Here is a 6,401-nt window from a genome sequence, read left to right on the forward strand (position 1 = left end):
CGCGAAATTGAGGATGCTACAGAGCACCCAGAGAAGTCCGAAAAGCGCAATCTTCGCCAGCGACCGCGCAGCGAAGAGCTTCTTCTCCTCAAAGACGATGCCAAGTACGGTCAACAAGACCACGAGCCCCAGCGGCAGCAGGAGCAGCGCCAACATTTTGGATGCTTGTCGTCCGGATGCGAAGGTTGGCAGATGCGGTGTCGCTGGTGCTGATTGTGTATCGAGTCTCAGAGGCGAAATCGTAAATGTCCTGTGTAAATTTATACTCCACTTGGGTGAGCACCATGGGTGAGCCCCAGTGGATGAGCCCTGTGGCCCTATGGTCACACTCATTGTGCGTATGCAGCAGGCTTTGAAGCAACAAAAGTGCCTGGGTAGCTAGTGGGATCATCGGGTTGCGGCACTCGCGTCCTGAGTGTGAGCAGCACCCGCTCTTGAAATTGATCTGCTGCATAGCGAGGATGCAAATTGGAGCACAGGCACGGTTTTGTTCTGCATCCGTCGGATCCATACGTGGTACAAAGCATCTTTCATCGCGAACGCAGTCCTCGTTGAAAGTCATCGGGGATGGTACACTCCGAAGCCTTGTTACTACTGCTTGCAGGAGGCTGGCGAAGATCCGGTAGGCACTCGTGCTCGACGCCATTCTTGCCGTTGTTGCAGCATGCGGCGGGCCGTGCAGTACTCGCATACGTAGGTGAAAGCTTGCAGCTTGTGGTCGGGAACGTCGACCTCGAGAAGGTTGTTGATTGAGCAGCACGCGATTCGTGTACAGTAGAATGTGAAACACCAGGCAGAGGGAGGCGTACTCCTTAAACACCGGCTAGTCTACTACAGAGCACAACGGTAGCTAAACTACGTCTACTGACTGCTATTAACAAGCGCTGTGCAGTCTCACATTAACGGGCTTCTAAATACACAAACACACATCGCCTTGCCCCCGCCTAGTGGTGTCGACGTCACCTGGGTTCACACCCAGTGCCATCACTTCATGCGACCAAGGGTCACACACACCACTTTTAATGCAGATTTGACCATCGTCAAGCTCCATCTTGGCACAAGCCAATCATAGGCACAAGCCTTTTCGACATTAGACACAAGCCTTCTTCTGATCACCGATCGATACATATCGCATCCCCGTAGCCGAACCCGACAGACCGCACTCCATTGGTGTGCAGTCTTCATAGTCAACGTCGTGTCGATACCATGTGGGGAAAGCCAGTATTTATCTGTACAGGATGAGCATGTAGTCGATCAGGTAGTAGATATGGGCATCCCCGCGCGGCATCGTCCATACTGTAACATGGCTCGCGCTTCTTACGAAGTACTGTTGGAAATTGTACAGCGACTATTGATCTAGACCAACTGAACAACACACTATGCACAGATTACCTATGGTCTAACCTACAGAAGGAGCAATAGCACTTTCATATAGACATCTCCGACCGTGTCACGCCACATGACTGCGTTGTCTAAATTTCTTACAGGTTATGAGAGTTGTGTTATGATTCTGCGTTTTTCCAGCCGTTCCGCAAGCGAAACCAACCGACGAGTGGCCGCGTCCTCAGAGGCGCGGCCGTCGGTCATCCAGGCCGCGGTAGAAGGAGGCCTCGTCAGTCGACGCCTTCGCCAGCTGCGAGCCGCGCCATCAGCCCAAGCGACGCTGAGCGATGAGGAGCTTATCGCCACGCTGTACAAGACGACGTATCCGAGGACGACGACAAAAGCTCCAGCCAGCCAACAACAAAAACAAAGGTCATGGGGACCCCAACCAACATTAGATCCAACACAGAACCAACATACGCACCGAGCACTAAGCAAAGAGCACAGAGCAAAAATCAGCCAGCCTCCGCCGCCACCGCCACCTCAAACGCCAGCAGCCATCAACCTACAGCATCAAGATCCATATCATCGGACCCCGAAACCCACGACATCAACCCAAACAAAGAAACCAAATCCAAAGCGCCACGCCACCAAAACGACGACAAATTTATCACGTTAACCGCCTAGCTCAACATCTCCAGAACGAAAACAAGTCAACATGCCCAGCGCCAAAAACAAAACACTTTTATGTACGATGACCGACCAGGACGCCAAAACGGAAGAGCTTGACCAATGTCGACACCACGAGCATTCAACCTGCATCAACATCAGACCACCCGACATTTCGTGTCGGTCGCCAAGCCAACAACTCCTTTTAGCCCGCGTGTTCAGGTAAGCACCCCCTGAGTTCCTTCGAGTGGCTGCATCCCAGGTCGGCCCACGGTCGCATCCGAGTGGAACTCCGCAACACGAGTTTGGTTCACGACCGCAAACGCTGCTGGTCGAACAAATGGCTTGACATATATTAGAAAAATATACCTACAGTGCTAATCCCGGTATGCACTGCCTGACAAGAAACGCTGTCATTAGTGGCGTGCGCTGTAACCCAAACTCATCGCGTGTTGTGAATAAGCGGAAGCTGTAGACACGTTCTGAGAACGAAGTTTATAGCAATACAGTACATCCAAATGCCCGAATATTCCATTGCTATCTGTAATTCGTTTCCATGTTGTGTCGGACCGACACAGTTGCCTTGCTGGCTTATCTGCTGGACGCTCAGGATATCAGATGTCCTTTGTTCTTAATAGCCGGATTCAGCCGGATAATCAATCAATCAATCAAACGTGTTCGCGTTAAAACCAAATTAGCAAAAACTAACTCAAAGACTTCGCATACGTAGTGCTACGCCTGAATGCGTGGGAGTGGGCACCAGCACTTGGTCGTTGGGAGTGAGCTGCGCACGGAGAGATCCATCCCGTGGTGGACCCCACTCGCCGAGGGTTAGCTCGCTCGAGGTCATAGGCAGGCTCCTGTACTCGGACCACCCGACAGAGGAGTGCAAGCCGTCGGGTGTGTTTGAAACGAACCGTCCGAGCCCGTACCCGAATAAATCCGGATACCGACCGAGCACATAGAATTTTTCCGACGCCGCACGCGGCAAGGCCGGACGTCTGGTGGCGGCGGAGGGCCGGGAGGCGACGGGACTCCGCGGAGGCAGGTCGACCGCGCCCGCGGGGCGAAAGCACGGGAGGGCCAGCGACGTCTCATCTCCTTGACGGCCGCCGGGGACTCGACGGGCCTGAATCGTCGAGGGGCATTGAGTGCCGAGCGCGCGAAGAGCGGCGCCATCGGCGCGACCACCGACCGCTGCCAGCGACCGGCACTTACACAGCAAAGGACGTAAGACACAGAGCACACAGCACGCCGGAGCGCGCCGTGGCCCTGCGGGCGACGCGGCAAGCCGCGCCGCCTAAGGCACCAGGTGCCCTTGGAATGGTGTCACCCAAATCCAGCTTAAAACAGCCGGATAAGAGGCTGCTTTTTGTCTATAGGGATTATGCAAAAATATTGTTTCTCTTTCTCTTACATTTTTCTTTCACGTCGATCCCTGTATCTGTATATCGTCTCCAGTTTCACTAGTAAGAGCCTTGTGGCCCTACAGCCATACCCTGATGCTATAAGGGGACTTTAAATCGCAGATGAATACTTAACATAATAAACCGAGCTTCTGCATTTTGATGCTTTAAATCAAATGCTAATAGGGAATGTGCGACGTATGCATTCTTCTTAACTTCTTTTTAGTGTCATACTGACATGTGGAGATATAAAATGCGAACGAAATTTACGTGCGCTCTCTGGTAGAACAAATGCAGTAACAGAGGTCGGACAGTCTTAAGGCAAAGTCGACTCGGCCGAGAAGCAGCCCCACGAAGAGAGCAAGTGAGCCCACGCCTTGTACATCAGGAGGCTCCTGATGTGCCAGGCTGGCTGCGTACATCATGTATGCAGCCAGCCAGTAGCTCCTGACAGGAGCTACTGATTACTGCTCTATCTGTCTTTTCACTTGCATGTGCTACATTTGTCTTATTACTTGCATGTATATCTCTTGTACTGATGTATTTCTTGGTAGTTTCTCAAAGTGTTTCGTGCATAGCGCACAATGCCTTCGGTCTGAAGCCTTCAAATGTACCCTATCATTTGTTGTATGTGGCTTGGTGCAAAGGCACATTCGCACTCATTTCACGCCTCTAAACTGTCAATAATTGAATGTTTTCTTGTATTGCAACTTTTTCTCGCAAGCCAATTTTACGCAACGCACCGCACGTTTGCAACGTACCCACGCGCGTCACCTTTGGCATGCTTCTAAGCTTCGCCTGCAAAAAGGTATAGAATCTTTACCAAAAGTACATTGCAATAAGAACTTTGGGCATTCTTCTAAACACGACGGATCTGAAATGGATTTGTGGTAAACAATCCTTGACACCAACTGTATCAAAAAGCACGACTAAGCTGTTTAGATTACTAGCAATTATTTCTTCGCCACTAAGGTTCTGCGAGATGCTGAGAAGGAACAGAAAGACCGTCTGCCTGACACTAAAACTCCAGACCAAGTTTAAACTCTATTTTAGGCGACCGTGGAGCAACTGGGCTTACCCAAGTTCATAGATATAGATCTATATATTTTTGTGTTTCTCTATCGCATTGTAATAAATTTGGCGTCGCTCATCCGTATAAAACGTTCTCTGTAATATAAGGACTAGGTCGATCTAATTGGTGGATGGGTGAATAAAGCCGACCTGGTCGCGGAGCCCAATGAGCGGAGCCAGTGCGCAATGCATTCGCGTGCGTGGCGATCCAGCAGGTGCTTTAGTGCGAGCTGTTGGCGGCAGATTTCGTACTGTGATGGATATCCGGACGTTGCCAGATAAGTCATCAAAAATGGGTACAGTGAAAGCAAGAACACTTGGTTCTCAGCTTTGCGGTATGGCGTCATTATGCCAACTACCCTGTCAGGCGGTGTATTACCGGGATTACCACTATTGGGTTCTTTTTCTAGTATGTGGTCCATCGTCAAGCTACTCGATCGACCAGCAGCATCCGCAGTCGTGAGCCAGACCCGTGTTGCGGGGTTCCACTTGGATGCGACCGAGGGCCGACCTGGAGCTGCAGCACCCGAAGGAAAACGGGGGTGCTTACTTGAACTCGCGGGCTGATGGAAGTCGTTGGCTTGGCGACCGACGCGAAATGTCGGGTGGTCTAATGTTGTGCAGGTTGAATGCTCGCGGTGCCGACACTCGTCGAGTTGTTTTGTTCCGGCATCTGTATTGGTCGTCGTACATGAAAATGTTTTCGTGTTGGCGCTTGTTTTTCTTCTGGAGGCGTGGAGCTGGGCGGTTGGCTCGATACATTTGTTTTCGTTCGGCGGCGTGGCGCGTTGGATATGTTTTCTTTGTTTGGTTTGATGTCTGGGTTTCGGGGTCGGATGATATGGATTTTGCTGCTGAAGGTTGATGGCTGATGGCGTTGGCGGTGGCGGCGGCGGCTGGCTGATTTGTGCTCTGTGCTCTGTGCTCTTTGTTTCTCTTCTCGAGGCGTGGAGCTGGGCGGTTGACTGGATGCATTTGTTCTGTGCTAGGTGCTCATGTCGGTTCTGTGTTGGATCTGATGTTGGTTGTGGTCCCCCTGACCGTTGTTTTTGTTGTTGGCTGGCTGGAGCGTGTCGTCTTCCTCGGATACGTCGTCTTGTACAGTGTGGCGTTGAGTTTCTCATAGCGTCGCTTGGTCTGATGGCGCGGCTCGCAGCAGGCGAAGGCGTCGACTGACAAGGCCTCTTTCTGCCGCGGCCTGGATGACCGACGGCCGCGCCTCTGAGAACGCGGCCACTCATTGGTTGGTTTCGCTTGCGGGGCGGCTGGAAAAACGCAGAATCGTCATTATGCCAACTACTACTACCGCGATGATATCGTAGGCAATGGACCTACACAAGCGCTAGCATTGCTAGCATAATCTCAAATACGGTGCTCGAGTAGCGAGCTGGCCACTCGGATAGGTCAAAACGACATTGACCTCACATCGCCAACACAGGCATCTCAGGCCATGGCTGCCGGCGTTAAGATATTCAGACTCGATACTCAGACTCGATGCGCATGCGTTTTCGGGGCTCCTCGACAATATCATTTCGAAGAAGATTGTTAAGGCTATTATAGACAAATAAGGTCACGCCCAAGATGTTCCGTGACGAGGTCGAGCTGCACCTCGCGTATGAACTCGGGAAAGAAGACGACGACAAGTACAACATTTGTCGTCTACAGAAGATGCTTCTCAAGCTCACAATCAATCAATCAAACGTGTTCGCGTTGAAATCAAATTAGCAAAAACTAACTCAAAGACTTCGCATACGTAGTGCTACGCCTGAATGCGTGGGAGTGGGCACCAGCACTTGGTCGTTGGGAGTGAGCTGCGCACGGAGAGATCCATCCCCGTGGTGGACCCCACTCGCCGAGGGTTAGCTCGCTCGAGGTCGTACGCAGGCTCCTGTACTCGGACCACCCGACAGAGGAGTGCAAGCCGTCGGGTGT

This window comes from Saprolegnia parasitica (assembly GCF_000151545.1).
Source record: "Saprolegnia parasitica CBS 223.65 unplaced genomic scaffold supercont2.46, whole genome shotgun sequence".
NCBI classification, from domain to species: Eukaryota; Oomycota; class Saprolegniomycetes; order Saprolegniales; family Saprolegniaceae; genus Saprolegnia; species Saprolegnia parasitica.